We start from the raw sequence: 20,082 nt of genomic DNA on the forward strand, positions 1-20,082 counted from the left end.
TCCAGGCTGTGCCCAAGAGGAATGGAGTGAGCTGTGTTGCCAAGGAGTGGAGGTAGGGGGCGGAAGAGCAAGGTAGCCAGTAAGTCAAGTGCACAAAAGAGAGCTCTTAAAAGGCATTAATTTAATGAGCGTATGCCAGGCATGGTGACGGGGCCTTAGAAGACAGGGATGAAGCAGATGTCCCTTCTGCTCTCAAGGACTTCCCCGTCTTGTCGGGGAGAAACGTCAGTAAGTTACTTTCAAGGCAAAAGAAGTTATCCTCTTCCAAGAAAAGCACCTATTTTTGGTGGGGAGCCCAGAGGAAGGGGAAGGTGCAGCTAGAAGACAACCAATTTGGGTTCTGGGCTCTGCCATGAGCAAGGGAGACCTCCCTGCGCCTCAGTTTCCTCCCTTGCATTGGACTAGGGCAGGACTTTTCAGCCTTGAGTGAATCTCAGAATCCCAGGGTAGGGCTGAGTGTTCACGCAGAATAGGAGCACACACGCCCACCAGAGCATCTGGTCTGAGGAGGGGCCAGGTTCCAGGGGAGGCTGCTGCTGCCCCGGGGAGCATGCAGGGAGAACCAAGAGACTCGCAGCAGGACTGTCTTCAGGAAACCCTCTGAGGAGCTCTGAAAGAGCAGTGGGTGCAGCAGAGAGCGCTGAAGGCACCGCCAAGACGCTGACACACTGCCTCTGGCCTCCTGCATTCCAGGAACTCAGACTCAGCTGGCTCTGGGTTGGGCGCTGGGGTATCCATGGGATTGAGACCTGGTGGACTGTGTGCCCTGTCTCAACCTCTGTGAGCTGGTTTGTAAAACAGGCTGGGAATGCAGTCAGCGTTTCTGTTGTTGGGACTTCTCCTGACGCCCTTTAGGGAGCTGAGCTGTCTCCAAGACAAGAACCTGGCTGTATTCAGCCTCTAACACCCCTAAACCACAGGCATGCGCGGCCCTTCTGGGGTGGAGCAGACCAAGGTCAGTCTGGACCCCAGGATCCCACGGCCACTGGCTTTGGGACAGGCAGGAGGACGTTTCCAATTACAGAACCCAGACAGAGCAGCGGCTGTCTGGGGTTAGCTTCTCTCTGTGTCCACCCCTTGCAAAGCCCCTCAAGCAGGGACTGAGTCACGGGATGTTGTTCAGTGTTTTGTTACTGAATTCTTGTCTAAGAAAGAGCCCAGTGTGTCAGAACGCCCGGGGGGCTGGTGGGGCAAGAGGATCAGCCCCCATCTCCTGTCTCCAGGACGGGTTACAGAGGGCAGAGGGGCCCGCGGCCAGTTCCAGGGGCTTAGTTTTCTTCTCCCAACAGCTCCTTCCTCCAGGAGCAGCTAGCAAGAGGTCACACGGGTTCCTTATGCCCAAATCTTGTGTTTGGCATTTGGGGCTCTGGCCTCACGTTCCTCCTCTCTCTCATTCCTGCTCCCCATCCCAGCAGGGGTTCCCCAAGCCGGGGCAGCCATATCTGCAGCTCACACAGTTCCATTCCCACATCCCAGCCTTTGCAGGGGCTGGGCCTCCACCAAGGCCCTCCCTTCCCTCAAGTGCAACCAGCAGTCCCAATTTGCCCAGTCCTGAGACATTTCCCAGGAGGCAGGGCTGTCAGTGCGCAGAATGAGAACGTCCCAGATGAATGGGGCGAGTCAGTCACCCGACTTCACTCTTCCCAGTCCACACGGAGGCCCCCATGCACTCACAGGCAGATGGGACTCAGACACAGAGGTGATAGAAATCCAGGATCCAGCCACTCTGAGTGTCACTTGGTCCCAGCTCCTTGGTCCCTGGTCACACTGCCTCCCTCCTAGGCACAGGCTCTCTCCTCTGTCACCCATGGGCTGCCTTACTTTGTGGAGTCTGGGGCCAGTTTTATAGAGAAAGGGGCCAATCTTAGGGAAGCCAGAGGGACAGGGACTGAGCCAGAAGAGGCAGCTGGGGGTTCCAGCGGAGTGTGGATGTGCAACCTCCACCCCTAGCTGCTGTGTGGCCGCAGAGAAACCACTCCCCTCTCTGAGCCCTTTTCCCCAGCTGTGAAATCTGGCTTAGATACCATCCTTCTAAGGGCATCTGCAAATGGCAGATGGTTTTATTACCAGGTTTAACCAGCAGGTGGAGGGTCCTGAACACTGCAGCTCGGTCTCCTGTGCTCCCCACACACTCAGGACAGAGACTCTGGGCCTGACAGTGAACAGGTGCCCCCTCAGGCACTGAGACCACCCAGGGAATGAAGGTACAGCCAGCTGGACTGACCCCATGCCTCTGGGGGCAGTCAGGAAAGGCATCCCTGAGGAGATGACCTCTGGGCTGAGACCCCAAGAAGGGAAGGAGCCAAGGTCTGGGAGAAGAGTGTTCAGGCAGAGGGAAGAGCCGGTGCAAAGGCCCTGAGGTGGGAGCCAACTGAGAGTGCCCTAGGCTGATGGGGCAAAGGCAGGAGATGGGATCAGGAAGCCCCATATGGGCCAGGTCACACAGATGTGGGTCTAGAGAGGTCACATGCCCCACTGGGGGTCACATGGCCAACTCAAGAATAAAAGGCTCGGCAGCCTGGGTGCAGCAGAGGATGCTGTTGCTCTGGTGTCCACGGGCCAGAGGATACCAAGGTCCAAAGTATGGTCTCCAGGCCCCAGTGAAACGACGGCATTTCAAGCGTTTCTGGGTAACATCATGTGTCAGCAAGATGTGAGAGTGAAAGCCACTGGCTCTGGGGCTGAGCAAGCAATGCCATCCCCAGGAGAACGAGTGTGGTCCTGCACTCACTACCCACTCATGCACTCATTCATCCATCCATTCATTCATTCAGAAAGCTTTCATGGAGAGCCAGACTCCAGCTCCTGAAGGACAGAACTCTCTTGGAGGACTCCCCTCATTAACTCAGAAGTTTTGCCTTTAATGTCTTCACGTTCCTTGTCAAGCCCCCACTTCCCTTCCCCAATGCAGCCGGGTCTTATCTGGTTGAGGTAACATACGTTAACAAGGATATTAATGTCCACTAAAGTGTTAGCTGAAAAAGAAGACATTAGCTGATAACCAAAGCATTGAGAAGTATGATGTTTAGCTGAAGACAAAGATGGTAATTGCTAATTAACGCATTAGCTAAAAAACAAGGAGTTAACTGATCACCAAGCATGAGGTCATCGATCTGGGCTGAAAGTGAGGGTTGGCTGATGATTAAAGTTTGGTTGAAAAACTAAGCAGTTAACACATAGGTAACTGGTGATAGTTTTTAAGATATTAATCCAAAAGTAAGATTTCTACAACCCAATAATCAAATGACTACCTAAAATTGAAAACAGGAATCAGTCGGGCATGGTGGCTCATGCCTGCAATTCTAGCACTTTGGGAGACCAAGGCAGGTGGATCACTTGACTTCAGGAGTTCAAGACCAACCTGGGCAACATGACAAAACCCCCTCTCTACAAAACATAACAAAAATCAGCTAGGTGTGTTGGTGCATGCTGGCAGTCCCACCTATTCGGGAAGGTGAGGTGGGAGGATCATTCCTGGGAATGGGCAGCTGCAGTAAGCCAAGATCACGCCTCTGCACTCCAACCTGGTACCAGTGCTAGACCCCGTCTCAAAAAAAAAAAGAGAAGAAAACAGGAATTCAGGAATTCACACAGATATATTTGCACACTCATGTTCATCACAGTACTATTCACAATAACCAACAGGTGGAACCCACCCAAGTGTTCACTGACAGATGAATGGATAAAGGCAATTGATCTCTACACACAGTAGAATATTATTTAGCCTTAAAAGGGAAGGGAATTCTGACACATCATACAACATGGATAAACCTTCAGGATATTACGTTAAGTGAAATAAGCCAGTCACAAAAGGACAAATACTATAGGTTCAACTGGTATGAAGTCCCCAGGATAGTCGCATTCATAGAGACAGTCAGTAGAATGGAGGGGTGCCTAGGGCTGGGAGTTGAGGGGAGAGGAGAATGAGGAGTTAGTGTTTAATGGGGACAGAGGTTCAGTTTGGGAAGACAAAAAAGAGTACTGGAGACAGATGATGGTGACACCTCCATAGCACATGAATGGTCTTAATGTCACTGGACTGAATAAATTTAAATTAAGATGGTAAATTGTATGTTATGTATCTTTTACCACAATTTTCTAAATGACCACCCAATTAAAAGTGGTCAAAAGAAATGTGATGACCAATAAGCACATGGGAAGATGCTCAACTTCACCAGCCCTCAGGGAAGTGCAAGTTAAACCACGAGATGCCAGTGTACACCCTTTAGAATTAAAGTGAAAAGGACAGAACTATCAATGTCGGAGCAATCAGGACTCTCCAACACGACTGATGGGGGTGTGAGAATCACCCTGCAAGGCACTTATGAAGTTAAACACCCACCTCCCATGTAATCTAGCACTTTTAGGTGGGGAAACCAACTGGAAATGAAAAGCAGGACTATACAAAGACCTGTGCCCAGATGTGAGTGGAAGCTTTACCCATCATGAGCCTGACCTGGAACTATCTGTGTGTCCCTTACCTGATGAGTGAAGAAGCAGACAGTGGTGTATCCAAACAAAGGAACACTGCTCAGCAATGAAAGGGGACACAGCACAGACGCACACAGCAACACTCACGGTCCTCAGGGTCGTTCTGCGGAGGGAAAACACCAGGCATGAAACGAACACACAGCATGATCCCACTTACCTGACGCTCCAGAGAACACAAACTGAGCCCGCACAACAGGAGGCCACCAGACATTTTCACCTAGTGTGGGGATGCCAGGTGGGGACTGTCTGCCGGGACATGAGCGCGCTACCTCGGGGCAATGATCTGCTCTGCATCTTGGCTGTTGTGTATCATTTGTAAAAACTCCTCAGACTGTAAACAAAGTGGGGCGCTAGGGGCTGAAATGTTCCTCCCACCCCCCCACCCCAATTCCTATGCTAAAGCTCTAACCCCAGCACTTTTAGAATAAGACTGTATTTTGGAGACAGGTCTTTAAAGGGATGACTAAGTTAAAACAAGGTCATTAGGGTGGGCCCTAACCAACTGGCATCTTTATAAGAGAAAATGACACAGACAGGTGCAGAGGGAAGATGGATGTGAAGATGCAGGGAGAAGGCTACTGTTTGCAAGCCAAGGAGAGGCTCAGAGGAAATCAGCCCTCCCGACACCTCGATCTGGGACTTCCAGCCTCCAGAACCGAGAAAATAAACTCCTATGGTGGAAGCTCCCAACCCAGCCTGTGGTATTTTGTAATGGCAGCCCTAGCAACCTAACACAGGGCCATCTTCCTATATATACATTATCCCTCTGTAAAATACAAGTAAATGAATTTTTTTTGTTTTTTTTGTTTTTTTTTGAGACACAGTCTCACTCTGTCGCCAGGCTGGAGTACAATGGCACGATCTCAGCTCACTGCAACCTCCACTTCCAGTGTTCAAGTGATTCTCCTGCCTCAGGCTCCTGAGTAGCTGGGATTACAGGCGCCCACCACCACGCCCAGCTAATTTTTTGTATCTTTAGTAGAGACGGGTTTTTGCCATGTTGGTCCCGCTGGTCTTGAACTCCTGGCCTCGTGATCTGTCTGCCTCAAGCTCCCAAAGTACTGGAATTACAGGCATGAGCCACCGTGCCCGGCCAAAGGAGTATTTTTTTAAAGCAAGCAAGCATAGGTGATAAGTGGATTGTACATGACTCCTCAGGGCTTCAATACCCAGCATTCTGCTATGCTCTCAGCAAGCCCTCCATAAACGCCTTCAATGCTAACGGAAGTCGTGGCAGCTACCTAATGCATGAACTGGTCACTGAGGTGCTCCCCACTCTTTCCAGGAGATTCTAGAAGTTGTTAAAAGCTCCTCCAGTTTAAAGGTATTCACACTACTGCCGTACCACCATTCCCTGAATACTGACTATGTAGCAGGTGGAATGCGCCATGGTGGTGGGATGGCAGGCCTATGAGGGGGTTATTTTCATCCTCGTCTCACAAGTGGGCTTTCTGAGGCTTGGAATGGGGACGTGACTTGCCCAAAGTCACTCAGGGAGCTGGTGGCCATTTCGATGTCCAGATGAAAGGCTTTATTCTCACAGGGGCGAGTCACGTTTCCATGGACTCCCATTCCTCAGGTGATGGCTCAGTCCTCCCAGGGGAGGTTCCTGCACAGCCTATCTTTGTCCAGTTGGACAGGAAGGCATTGCCTTAAGTGCTGTGGGGTTTATTCTCTCCTGCCGGGAGGTTCTGGGCAGACACTGACCTCAAGGAGGCCGGGGAATTGGAATCTCCAGAGAAAATGTCCACAAGGCTGAAGGCGTGGGGGAGGTGGGCTGCACCACCATGGTGCAGCAGGTGTGGAGGCCTGGGTAGTTACTGGAGGCCCAGGAGGTGTGTCCTCAGTAATGGGAGGTAGTGGGGAGGGTCACAGTCCCACAACCCACAGGGATGTGGCTGTGCAGGCAGCTGCAGTGATGTGGTCAGAGCGGCCACACACCCTGATTGTGGCCCAGAGCATGTCACTCTGCTTATTCCATTTCATGTCTTCTGGGCAGCCAGCTCTGAACCCGCAGGATCGAGGACCCATCTGGCCCCCACAGCCCACAGAGCTACTCACACCTCCTACTCTCTGCTTGAGCCTTTCTCCTCCACCAAACTGTGAGCTCCATGGGGCAGAGCCCATATCTGCCTTCCTTTTGAGACCCCGACACCCGGCCCAGGTGAGAGCTGGACAGTGAGGCAAGGCAAACACAGCTGCTACAGCCCAACCTGGCTCCACTCCCAGCTCACCCACCTACCAGCTGCGCAACCCCAGGCAAGTCAGCACATCTCCTACAGCCTCAGTTTTCACCTGTGCCAAATGGAGTCACCAAGGACTGTCTTGCCTCCCTAATTGCAGAAGAAATAAGATACTTCACACTCCCTGGACTGGGCCCTGGGATTCCCTTCCCTCTGGACCCCACTGTAGATGGAGTAGGTGGATGAGGAAAAGATAATTATAGGGCCAGGCTTGGGGGTGGATGCTTGGCTGAAGAGAACCAGAGACAGCTTCAGGGAGGAGGAGATTCCTTAAACGGGGCTTTGAAGAGGGCAGGGGTCATCATACCAAGAATCACCATTGTGATGGTGATGGCTGGTATCTCTGGAGGACCTACTCTGTGCTAGGCACTGTTTTAAATGTTTGTGTGTTAACTCGTTTAATCCTCAGAATAACTTAAACTCATGTGATCCCCATTTTACAGAAGAGGAGGCTGAGGCACAGAGAAGTTTGCGACTTGCCTGAGTAGGAGATCACACATCAGGGCATAACAAGCAAATGGGACAGCCTGGGCAAAGGTGCAGAGGAAGGAAAAAGCCTGGCGCCCAGGAGAGTTGGTCGTAGGTTGGTACAGCCATGAGTTCCCAGGAGCCCCACCCCTCTTGTGTAATCCTTTCCTACACTGTCCACAGGCTTGGTCAAATGACCGGCTTTAGCCAATGGGACATCAGCAAATGCGATGTAAGCAGAGGCTTGGGAAGCAGTTGCACACTGTGGCTTGCTCTGGGAAGGCTGCATCCAATGGATGAGCCCAGGCTAGCCTGCTGGAGACATAGGGCTTAGCCAACAGCTGCTAACCCAGGCCAAGCAAGGCCAACTTATGCTGCACCAAGGTGTCTTCAGCTGCCTGGGTGAGCCTAAATGAAACCAGCAGAATTGCCCAGCCGAACCTGGACCAGATGACAAAACTAATTTAGTGTGGTTTGAGTGCATCAATTGATCATTGAGACAAACTTTCAAGTGTCCAGTATCTGAAGAGAATGAGATACCAATGCTGTGCAGATATGACAGAGCAGATAGCTGTACCCGCAGTGTCCTGTCCTGGAAAGCAATGTGGGAAGACAAGGCTTAAAGGAAAACTTCTGGAGTTCTGGGTTCCTGACATTGGCAGCCCCAAGAGGAGTTATCAGATCATACTCCCCTCTGCATTCTGAACCCCAAAGAGGATCCTTAGCTCCCCTCACTGCCTGCTTCCAAAACACCCAACTAGCTTCAAACGCCACCACCCTCCATCCAGTACCTGGCATGAAGCCAGCACACAGGAGCTGCTTTATTTTATTTTATTTTATTTTATTTTATTTTATTTTATTTTAAGATGGAGTCTTGTTCAGCCGCCCAGGCTGGAGTGCAGTGGCATGATCTTGGCTCACTGCAACCACCGTCTCCAGATTCCCTGATTCTCCCATCTCAGCCTCCTGAGTAGCTGGGATCACAGGCACCCGCCATCATGCCTGGCTAATTTGTGTGTGTGTGTGTGTGTGTGTGTGTGTGTGTGTGTATTTTTAAGTAGAGACGGGGTTTCACCATATTGGTCAGGCTGGTCTTGAATGCGTGACCTCAGATGATCCACCCATCTCGGCCTCACAAAGTGCTAGGATTACAGAGGAGCTGCTTTATAAACAGTTGTTGAATGATGGAGAACGCAAGCAGCCTCGCGTATCTACCAGGTACTCTGAACCACTGCAGAAACACCAAATACAAAATCAAAGCTGCCTGTCGTACAGCTGGACAGGGTGTGTCCACTGCTCCCACACCCCCAGAATGGATGGACTGTTCACTTCCTCCTTAGACTCAATTGCTCTTCCCTCCTGCAGTCCCCCGCCCAGGTTAGACAGCATCTGAATCCCCCACTTAGAATGAACGGAGTATCTGCCTCCCTCCTGAGACTGGATGGAATGTCCACTTACTCCCTCAGACTGGATAAGGTTAACACTCCTCCCCTTTTGGCCTGGAATCTCCTTAAAGGCAGAGGCCTGCCTAATCCATCCCATGGCCCCAACACAGGATTTGGCCCTGAGGTCCTGCAGGGTAGAGCCCTGGGTTTCCCAGCAGGGCCCCCGCGTGGGTTAATCCTCCACTTCCTGATCTTCTAGTGGTCTTTCTCGTGCCTGGAGTCTGTGTGGGATGATCAGAAAGATGGACTGACACACAGCCCACTTTCATTTTTACTAGTTTTCCTGTTCCTAGTTCCTCCTCTTCTCCCCAGCATATTTTTTTGCCTGCATTTCACAGACTGAAACCAAGGCCCAGGATGCATAATGTGGTCAAGTTCATGACAGGGAGTAGATGGTGAAGCCGGGACTTGAACCTAGGTCTGTCTGGTTGCAGCCCCAGCATTCCCAAGAACCAGACCCACTACTACGGTGCAGGAGGGGCTTGAGCCCCTGTGCTGTTTGCTGGGGTCCCAGGTGAGGATTATGCTTTGGTTTTGAAATTCTGCCCTGGAGAGGGGCCTTCTGGGAAGAGAAGGCTCTGAGGCTGGACAGGGTCTCTGAGGGCCACCCGAGAAGGGCTGGAGAAAATGGCTTCCGGCCCACAGGGACTGGCTGGCTTTGCAAAGAGCACTGGACAGGGAGCCACAGACACCCAAAACCAGTCTTGGCTCCACAGCTAGCCAGCCACTTTGCCTCAATTTCCTTATCCATGGGCACAATAACAGCCACTGAGACCATGGTGCCAAGTGCCCCGTAAGCATGAATTCCCCTGCCTCACAGATCCCCCAACTCACCTTGGTATCTCCTTCTTCCCCTCTCACATCTGCTCACCCCATTTCTGAATCAAATGCCTGCCACAAATGTCTTGCTCTTTTGGTTTAACCAAGGCAAGTTGATCACAGAACTGAATGCCTGAGGCCGGGCTTGGTGGCTCATGCCTGTAATCCCAGCACTTTGGGAGGCCGAGGTGGGAGGATCACTTGAGGTCAGGAGTTCGAGTCCAGCATGGCCAACATAGAAAAACCCTGTCTCTACTGAAAATACAAAAATTAGCTGGGTGTGGTGGTGCATGCCTGTAATCCCAGCTACTCAGGCAGCTGAGGCAGGAGAATTGCTTGAACTAGGGAAGCAGAGGTGGCAGTGAGCCTAGATCGTGCCACTGCATTCCAGCCTGGGGGACAGAAACTCTGTCCCCCCACTCCAAAAAAAGTGAAAAACTAGACTTGTAGAACAAACAAGACTCCCAGCCAGGATGCCTCTGAGTGACATGTGAGGTGGGGTCTGAGAGCAGAGATGTGCAGCCAGGTCCCACCCAGTCTCACTTGGACCCCCAGGGCTCCAGGGGTTAGAGGACAGCCCGGGGCTCAGGGCTGCCAAGCTCTGCCTATGAGTCTCAGCTCCACCTTTTAGTCACTATGTGACCTCTGACAGGTCACATTGGCGCTCCCTGCCTCAGTTTCCCCATCTGTGGAATAGGTGCCTGCCAGTCTGATTACCCTCTTGTTTGCAGATCAGATGCTCTGCAGGGGGCAGGGCACCAGCACATTCTGAGGCACATGGTGATTGGTATTCTTCCATCATCAGTGGGCACCGTGAGGGAAATTCACTGCCACGGACTGAAAGGACCCCCCAGTCTGCACGACCGCTGGATACCCACGAGGGCTATGAGTAAAGTAAAAATTTTGAAGAAAGCCTTTTATTGGCTCCCAAGAGCCTTCCCAGAGCCCCGCATGCAGTAGGCCCTTAATCAGTAAGTGTTTCAGCCCTGGGAATTCATCCTATTTGGTTATTTATTTATTTATTTACTTGAGACAGGGTCTCACTCTATTGCCCAGGCTTGAGTGCAGTGGTATGACCGTGGCTCACAGTCACCTCAACCTTCTGGGCTCAATCGATCCTCCCACTTGAGCCTCCCCAGTAGCTGGGACCACAGGTACATATCACCATGCCCAGCTAATTTTTTTTATTTATTTTTTGTAGAGATGAGGTCTCACTATATTGCCCAGGCTGGTCTCAAACTTCTGGGGTCCAGCAATCCACCTGCCTCAGTCTCACGAAGTGCTGGGATTGCAGGTGTTAGCCACTGTGCCCGGCCAGCCCTGGAAATTCATCTAACCAGTAGTCTTAAACATTTTTCATGGCAATATTTTTTAGCCTCACTCCTTTTTCTTCAAATGAATTTTTACAAAGTAACCTATTGGATTAAAAAAGTATCAAAAAGTTTCTGTCCTTGAAAGAAAGTGGGGCCCCAAATCCTGTCTGGTCCTTCTCCTGACTCCAGCCACCCTGGACACTGCCGTGAAACAGTGTGTATGCCCCTGCTCAAGCCCAGCAGTGATCACACCCGCCTGCAGCTATAGTGCACCTGCTGTATACTTGGCACTGCCTGAGCCTGTTGTCACCATCCCCTCCACTTCTCAATCATCATCCTAAAATTGAGATCTTATCATCCCATTTTCCAAGGGGGAAGACTAAGGCTGAGAGAGACTAAGTAAGTTAGCTGAGGTCATCCAGCATGTGTGGGGTGGGTCAAGATTCACAATGAAACCTATCAGTGCCTCAAAGACTGTGCTCTTTCTACTGCCTACTTGAGGCATGGGAAAACTGTGGCCTGGAGCAGGGGGAGGGGTGGTGACCTTCTGAGGCTATACTCTTATCCGCTGAACCGGGGTCAAGGCCAGTGTGGCCTTGATGACTTCTGGGCTGGTCAGCTCTGGTCCAACCCTGGCTGTGAGTGCTGCGGGGAGAATGCACTGCGCTAAGTTTATAACTGCCCTGGACTCTGCCGTGTCACAGATTAACTTCCGGGGCAGCTCAGCCCACAGCCAAGTTCAGGGGCTCCGGGGTCTGAGTGTTGCCATCACCTTTTCCTCTGAAATCCAGCTATAGGGCATTCAGGGGTGGCTGGAACAGAGGGACCATCGAGTCTAACTCCACAATTTACAGATGGGGAAACTGAGGCCCAGCCTTCCAGACAGCTGTCATTGGCCTTCTACTGGGCAATCACTGTTGCCATGTATAGCATTAGTGACTGCATCCTCCCAACAACCCCAGCAGTCCAGAAAGGGGCGACGCTTATTAAGTTGCAACTGTATGCCTCGTATTGCATTAAGTGTGTTCTTAACTGTTATCTCCTTCACACTGCATAATTGCCCATCTAGTAAAAGGGGAAACTGAGGGTTCGAGAGGGAAGGTGACTTGCCCCATCTGCCTGACTCTAAGGCTCATTTCTCAGTGCCATAGGATCCCAGGTGTAGGTGTGGTGGTGTAAGGGAGAGGGAGGAGGGTAATTTTTAACTCTGGAGACACCGACTGAGAAGTCCTCCACCCCACACTAAACAGAATGTTGGTTCTGTAGCATATAATACATTCTTACTGAATGCACAGGGGAATGGACGAGCACTAGGCTCATTGGTGGTGCTCAGTGCTTGGTGCTTAGTGTTTGCTGAATGAATGAATGACTCTCAATAGGGCATATTAAAAAGCTCCCAGCTACTGTCCTTAGCAGAGCAGTCAGCTGCCCTTTCCCCCAATACCATATTTCCTCTTCGTCACTTTTCTGTTCCTCTGGTGGGCTACTTGTCCAGCTCAGTTTCTCATGTCTAGAAGTAACTGTCTCTGCTTCTCTCTGACTCCTACCTCTCAATGCTAAGCTGTTCCATGATCCATTCCTTCGAGAGCATTTCTCTCGGCCAAGGAACGAGCACTAACAGGCTAACTTGGTTCCTCTTCAGGAGACAGGTTTATACTTTGAAAGGGGAGGCCTTGTGAAAATAGAATCTGAGGACTTGGTGTGTGGTCTGGCAGCATCCAGGACCGGGACTTAGCCTGGGACTCCAGAGTTAGAACTTAGCCTATGACCACAGTCAGGGCTGCCTGGAGTCAGGAACAGGGATTCAGTTAGGGCTCAGGACTCAGTCTATAACTTGGATTAGGATTCAGCCTGGGTTAATTAATTAATTAATTATTTTGAGATGGAGTCTTGCTCTGTCACCCAGGCTAGAGTACGGTGGTGCAGTCTTGGCTCACTGCAACCTCTGCCTCCTGGGTTCAAGTAAACCAATCCTCCCACCTCAGCCTCCCGAGTAGCTGGGACTGCAGGTGCATGCCACCACGCCTGGTTAATTTTTTGTATGTTTAGTAGAGACGGTGTTTCACCATGCTGGACAGGCTGGTCTCAAACTCCTGACTTCAGGTGATCTGTCCACCTCAGCCTCCCAAAGTACTGCGATAACAGGAGTGAGCCACCGCGCCTAGCCAAGCTTGGGTTGATGTTTGAGCTCAGACGGGAACCAGGTTTGCATTCATCCCATGAGCTAGGATGGTGGATTAGTCTATGGTTAGGGTCAGGGCTCTAGGACCATGATCAGGCCTAAGTCTGTGGCCAGGACTAGGGTGCAGTCTGTGACCAGGATCAAGCCTCAGCCTACACAGAGCTTCCAGAGCCACTTAGCTCCCTCCCAAAAGTTGATCCCCTGGAATCAACTAAATTTTCCTTAAAACGTAGCTTCTTTCTAGAGAGTGCCCTCCTGGTGCTGCCCACACGGCCCTTGCAGCCCTGCAGGAGAGCTGCCTCAGCGCCTCCGCGAGACCCTGCCTCCCGCCTCCCTGCCTCCTGGCTCCAGGGTTATTAAGGGAGGAATCTGTGGGAAGAAGAGAGTAAACAAAATCCATCACGCGGGGCTGGGGCTGGCGCCCGTTCCTCCTGCGGCTCCGCAAGCTGACTCGGAAACCAAGAGCGCTGAGCGGACAATGTTGACAGGAGACTTAATGAAATCCAGAGGGAGGCGCCCTGGCAGGGCCTACCTGGAAGGAGGCCCGAGCTGATAATTACATTAATTCTGGTCTATGTCCCAACAAGCGCAGAAGCAAGGGCTGGGGCCAGGGCCCGTTCACCCAGGGCTCCAAGAGTCTGTCATAATTACGGGGAAAAATAAGTTTCGGAACTTACATAACCTCACTGCTTGGGCCCTGAGGGTTAGACCCACTTTGCTTTGCTTGTCCAGGAAATGCACATATGGCAAAGCTGCACTTGTGTGCCAGGATCACCTCTGTGGGTCACAGAATGTGTGAGAGCACTGGGCAGGAATTTGGTTCTTGTCCCCATTTCTCAGATGAGCCAAACTGAGGCTTAGGGAGCAAAAGGGTCTCATTCAGAGTCCTGCAACCAGGATCTCACTCTGAGTCCTGCAATCAAAAGGCATAGGGCTAGCATCAAGCTCCATATTCCAGTTTTCCCTCCTCGAAACCACTCCAGCATGGAGACTGTGGGTGACCGGGAGCAGGGAGATGCATTCTGCCCGAGAAAGGAAAGGAAGGGAATGGTGCCCTTCTCAAATGATGCACTGGAGGGGGCCAAGCTAAGAAGAGGGAAGAGCCGGCCAGGCAGAAGACACAGCAGATAGAAAGGCACAGTGGCCGGAAAGGATACAGCATGATGGGAGGAAGGGGTCATCCCGTAGGGCTGAGTGCTGGGGTTCAAGGGCAGAACTGGGGTAAGGAAGTTGAGGCAGGGTCATGAGGAGCATCATATGTTGGGGGAGCCACAGAAAAGTCTCCCACAGATCCTCTTATTTGAGCCTCACGAACTAGGTGCTTTCATTGTTCCCATCTTACAGATAAGTAAACTGAAGCTTAGGAAATTTGAGTCTCTTGCCCAAAGCAACACAGCCCAAAAGTAGTATGACTGGGATTAGAACCATGTCTGTTGGGTTTAACTGCTCCTTCAAACACACTTCTTTCCTGCCTTACATGCCCCCTGCCGACTTTCCTGGCTTTCCAATTTGGCTCAGCCTGAGGTGCCAGCCTGAAGATGCTCCTGGCCGGAGTGGAAAACCACAGAACCTTCAAGAACAGGGCGGCAGCAGGGGCACACTGCATACTCAGGCCTCTGCAGGGCTGTCTCCAGGCGAGGAAGCAGAGGGTCAGGGCCCTAAGGCCTGTGGTGGCAGGAAACGGGGGAATTAAGGGGAAGCCAGCTCCAGGTGGGGTGAAGACGAATTGACATCCAACAGAACAATGGGTTACTCGGACAGGAAGTGAGCCCCCCGGCCTCGGAGGCATAGTATGAAGGGGACAGACAGGGAGACAGGAGATCTACATGTCTTGGTCCCAACCAAATCTGCACATCCGAGTTTCCAGGAGCCTCACCTCTCCTGGGAAAAGCCATTCCTAGCCACCTTCCACCGAGCTCAGCTCCAGGAAGTGTCAAGCCCTGCCTGGGGGATCTGTTGCCTTCCAGAGGTTCCTCCTTAGACGTTTCCAGCCCCTTGAAAACGGCACCCAAACAGAACCTGAAGAAAAAGCCCTCACATGTGCGGGACTACTCTGTGGGATCCTGTCTCTCCCCTGAGCACAGACACAGGAGCACAGAGAGGGGGAGTGAGTAACCAGGTGTCACACAGCACAGTCCAGGTGGGCCTCCTGGAGAAGGAGTGTGACCAGGCTCACCCTCAGGGTGAGACCTCTTGCTTGGGTCAGAGGGTCCTTGACGTTGCCCTAATCAGGAATGAGAGTGTTTGTTTTCAGCCAAATATTTCCCCGACCGCAGACGAGACGGGATGCGACTGCACATTCCAGAGTCCTGGCAGCTTGAGAAACCATGCTCTGGGGCCTGCCTGGTCCCCTTGCCTCCTCCTGGAGGCCTGGTGCCCACCCCCCAGGCTTTGGGGTCTGGCTGACAGCTTGGATGAGAACCTTGTTTGTGGCAAAGTGTTGGCAGCACCCCAACACCTCTTCTCTCCCCATCCTTCTGAACCTCCTAGATCTCAGCTCCACGGATGCTAACCTGGCTTGTGGAGGTTTCACCAGACCCCAGGAAATGAGCATCCCAGGCAGGGAGATAGCATGTGTTGTGGCCCAGAGGTGTGACAATGGCGTGGCCGCCCTAGAGAAGGCATGTGCGCTCTGTGGCTGGAGCGTGAGTCTTCTGCCCAGCAAGGGTGAGGGTGAGAGAGGACAGGTATTACCAGCTTGCAGAAGGCCCAGAGCTCTAAGAATCTGTGGTCTTGGAGCAATAGGGAGCCATGGAAATTGAACAGGGGAGTGCCAGGGTTAGAAACGTGTTCCAGGAATTTCCCTCCAGTGGACATCAGTGGCCAATTGAGTGGCAGGCAAATGCGTGGGCACCAGAAGGCCGGGGAGTAGGCTGAAGCAGGTGCAGCCAAAGCGGAGTGCAGAGGGTGGGACAGGATGAGAGGAAGAAGCAGAGCCAGATCATTGACTAGCCGTAAGACTGATAGATGTGGATATTAGGGTCCTCATTTACAGAAGAGGAAACTGAGGCTTAAAAGGATGAGAAGCGACTTGCCCAGCTGCCTGGGGAGCAGTGGAGCTGGCATCATGGACTCTGATTCCACTGCCATTTCTCTCTACTGTATCCACGTTGGTGGAGTTCACGGCCTTGACCACCTGTGGCCAGGATTTCTGAAGTGAGTCATGTTCCCCACCCAGGGCCCTGATCAGAGGCGGCATGTCTCCACCCCCGGCCCTGCTCAAGGCTCCTGCCAGAACTGCAGTAAACCCCACTCCCCCATACAGTCCATTCCTCCTCTCCACTCCTTGGTGATTCCCGGTGAACTCCTACTAATCCCTTGATAGCCAACTGAAAACCACCGCCTCATGGTTGCCCTCCAGACAACTGCAGACAGAATCAGTCTCTCTGGATCCTGGGGTAGTTAGTTATTTGAGTGCCCCATCACCTGGGAAGGCTTTGAGGGCAGAGGGTTTGTATTGTCTCTGCCTTCTCAGGACCCAGAACAGGGCCAGGTATAGAGTAGATACTCTATAACTGTTGATTACAGGGAGCAAATGCATGAACGACTCGATGCTCACACCCAGCACAGATGATCAAAGACAGGTTTTGAAGTCACGCAGCCCCGGCCAACTCCTGTCTCTGTCTCTGGCCAGCTGGGTGGCCCTGGAGCTTCAGCTCCCTGAACCTCAGTTTCCTTTTCTGTAGACTGTTGGCAATTGTCCTGAGCATGCAGCCTGAAAAGCAAATTCAGTAACAGACATAGCCCAGCAGAGCACTTGAGAGCATGGTCCCTGAAGCCAGCTGGCCTGGGTTCAAATCCAGCCTCTGCCATTGACCAGCCGTGTGGCTTTGGGCAAGTTACGTGACTGCTCTGGGCCTCAGTTTCCCCATCTGTAAAATGGAGAATAGTAGTGCCAGTCTCATGGGGCTATTTTGAGAGTGAAATGAGGAAATGCATGTAAAATGCTTACAACAGGATATGGCAAGTAGGAAGTGCCGGACACACACTCGTGAACATAAAATGCCTAACACATGGTGTACACTTGAGCAGGGTGACTTCGACTCCATCTCCTCTCACCTTCCCTCCTGCAGCCCAGGGAGAGCACTGTAGGGGCTCTGTGCAGAAGCAGGAGGGTTCTGATTAGCTGCCGTAGCCAAGGCCCCTCTCTGCAAAAACATCAGTGGGTCAAACACTGCAGGCCCCGCTGTAGGATTTCCAAGCAGAAATCCTACACAGATGTGGAATTAACCACCCACGTCAATATGAATGGCACTCATTTCAGAGCCTTCCATGGAGGGGGAATATATCAAGCAAGTCCTGCTGAGACAGGATTTCAACTCTACAGCTGCAACCTCTGAGCTTGCTCTAGAAGCACCTTTTTAATGAGCTTCTTTTATTTATTTATTTTTTATTTTATTTTATTTTATTTTATTTTATTTATTTATTTTGAGACAGAATCTCGCTCTGTCGCCCAGGCTGGAGTGCAGTGGTGCGATCTCGGCTCACCGCAAGCTCCGCCTCCCGGGTTCACGCCATTCTCCCGCCTCAACCTCCCGAGTATCTGGGACTACAGGCCCCCGCCACCACACCTGGCTAATTTTGCTTTTGTATTTTTAGTAGAGATGGGGTTTCACCATGTTAGCCAAGATGGTCTCGATCTCCTGACCTTGTGATCTGCCCGCCATGGCCTCCCATAGGCGTGAGCCACCGCGCCCGGCCTGATGAGCTTATTTTAAGTCTCAAATCACGTGTTCTCTTCCACTTGGCAAGGTCAATATTGCTGTGAGCATGATTATTTTAGTTACTGTGTTTTCTGGGCTCTAGGTATAGGTGATTCACCCAAATTATGTGACTTAGTCCCTTTAGCCCAGCGATGAGAAAGTATCATTCCCAGTTTAGGGAGGGGGACGCTGAGGCTCAGAGAGGTTGCCAACCAAGCCCAACGTCACACAGTGTGGAAGCAGAGTCAGGATTTGAACCTACGTGAGTCTGATGCCAAAGGCAGTGAAACCAAGCCCAATGTCACACAGTGTGGAAGCAGAGTCAGGATTTGATCCTACGTGAGTCTGATGCCAAAGGCAGTGATCTGAAGCACCAGGTCTCAGCTCTGGCTACACATTGGAATCAACAGGGGAGCTTCGAGCAGTCCTGATGGCTAGATGGAGTCCCAGAGGGGCTGATCCTGGGCTGCTCGCCAGGAGATTGCACCCAGCAGCCAGATTGGCAGGTCGGCTCCAGGAGACAGAGACACCATATCTAGGGAAGACATGTCCAATCAGAAAGAGATAATCCACACAGCTCTAAACCTTGTCCTTCCCCAAGGATGGAGGGACCATCTGTGTGTTGTGAGTTGAAAAAGCCCCCATCCCTACCTTGGTGTCAGTTAATTAGTACAAACCCCAACCCCAGCCAAATCCAAGGTCAGCAGCCACTGCTCTAACACACTTCGCTGCCTTGCACCGTGACCCTCCTTTGCTGGAGGTGAGGATGCCCAGGCACAGAGACATGAAAGCACCTGCCCAGGGTCACACAGCTTTGAAGCACTCAGCCTCAGGCTCCTTTGACCGCGGCCTCCTTGCAGTGAGGGGTGAAGGTGATGAGCAGGGTCATGGAGGCACGGCTGGAGAAGCAGGTGGTGTTTAGCAGAGATCACAGCAGCCCTGGGGACCCGAGACTTGGTCCTCTGAACTCTGAGGAAGCAGATGGTAGGTTTGGGGGCCCAGAGGCAGCATCATGTCACTTAGCAGGGCAAGTCACAGGGGACAGGGAGCCATGTCCAAGGAAAACATGTGCAATGAGAGAGATGCAATCGTGAACCTCTAAACCTTGCCCCACTCAAGGATGGAGTGACCATCTGCACCTTGGTAAGCAGCTACCCTGGGCTCCCGCACCCCAGTGCCAATTTAATCATTAGAGACCCAGACCTCAGTCAAATGCAGACTCAGAATTTCTGGAAAGCTCCAACGGTCAGCAAGGAGACAGCAGGTCTTGAGACAGAATTTCTCCAGGAGCCCCTTCTGACTCCCCGACCATCGTCTGGGCTGGACATTCACCACATCCTCCCCATCTGTCCTGGGCCCCCGCTTCCTCTTAGGGCTCAGCAGAGGCTGGGGCTTTCCCAGTTTCTCTTCTCTTATTAGCAGTGGGATCATTGCTTCAAACAGAATCTTTGGAATTTGGTTTATCCAGACTTTGACTCAGGCCCATTTATTTTGACATTCCAATGAAATGTCTCTGAGCCTTCATCTTGCCTGTAGGGACAATGTTTTCCTTCCTCCAAAAGTTCCTCTCAAATCCAAACACCAGTCCCCGTTCCCTGAGGGTGGTGGATTCCACATCCTCTGAAAGATGCTCCATTCTAATTCTAGTTCTGCTACCTCCCAGCTGAGTGGCCTTGGGCTGGTTACCAACTTCTCTGAGTCTCAGTTTCCTCATCTGTAAAATAGACCCCTAGCTCATACTCACAAGCAGGCCACCAAAATTAAATGAGATAACGGCATGACGATCTTCGAGGCAGGAAGGGAGACATTCGGTCATGGAAGCTTAATTGCAATAAGAGAGGAACTGTGAGTCACCCAAGGTCCTGCAGCCTCTGGGATCCGTGTCCCCTGTGGCCCGCAGCTCTGACCCCAAATCATTGTTCAGTTGCCAGTGATTGATCCCACGTGGCCGTGCTACAACACAAATACCTATGAACTCCCTCTCTCCACCCAGGCCAAAGTACACACTGGCTTTAATAATTAAATATAATGAGCCTGAGCCCTGGCCCAGAGACCCATCGGGTGCCAGCAGCTCTCACACCCACCTCTAAAGCTCTCACGCTCCACCCACACTGCCGCTGGGCTCATCTAGACCCCCGCTAGTGCTCGTTCCCTCACTCCCCACCCCACCCCTCGCCCTGCCTCCAGGTTCAGCCCCTCCAGTGGATTCTCTGCCCAGCTGGAGCCATAGAGGTTGTTTTAAAGCACTATAGTCATCTGGCTACCACCCTCCATGGCTTCCCATTCCCCTCATATCAGTCTCTGGAAGCCTTTTGTGATCTGGCCACAGCCAGACTCTCCATCACCCCTGGCCTCGGTTATATGTTCTGCCCACCTTGCACCTCTTGCAGCTGCCCAAATGTGCCAAGCTCTCTCTTG

General features: G+C 51.9%; 1 long non-coding RNA gene across 1 annotated transcript; it reads right to left on the reverse strand.

Moving 5' to 3' along the window:
* Positions 1 to 2,840: 2,840 nt before the first annotated feature.
* On the reverse strand, positions 2,841 to 19,600 carry LOC135969534 (uncharacterized). The gene is made up of 3 exons (XR_010584795.1): positions 19,409 to 19,600; positions 4,482 to 4,594; positions 2,841 to 3,547 (listed from the first exon to the last, which is right to left on the reverse strand). It is a non-coding gene; the product is annotated as an uncharacterized lncRNA (long non-coding RNA).
* Between the last annotated feature and the right edge of the window lie 482 nt (positions 19,601 to 20,082).

The sequence above is a fragment of the Macaca fascicularis genome, chromosome 2, assembly GCF_037993035.2.
Source record: "Macaca fascicularis isolate 582-1 chromosome 2, T2T-MFA8v1.1".
NCBI lineage: Eukaryota > Metazoa > Chordata > Mammalia > Primates > Cercopithecidae > Macaca > Macaca fascicularis.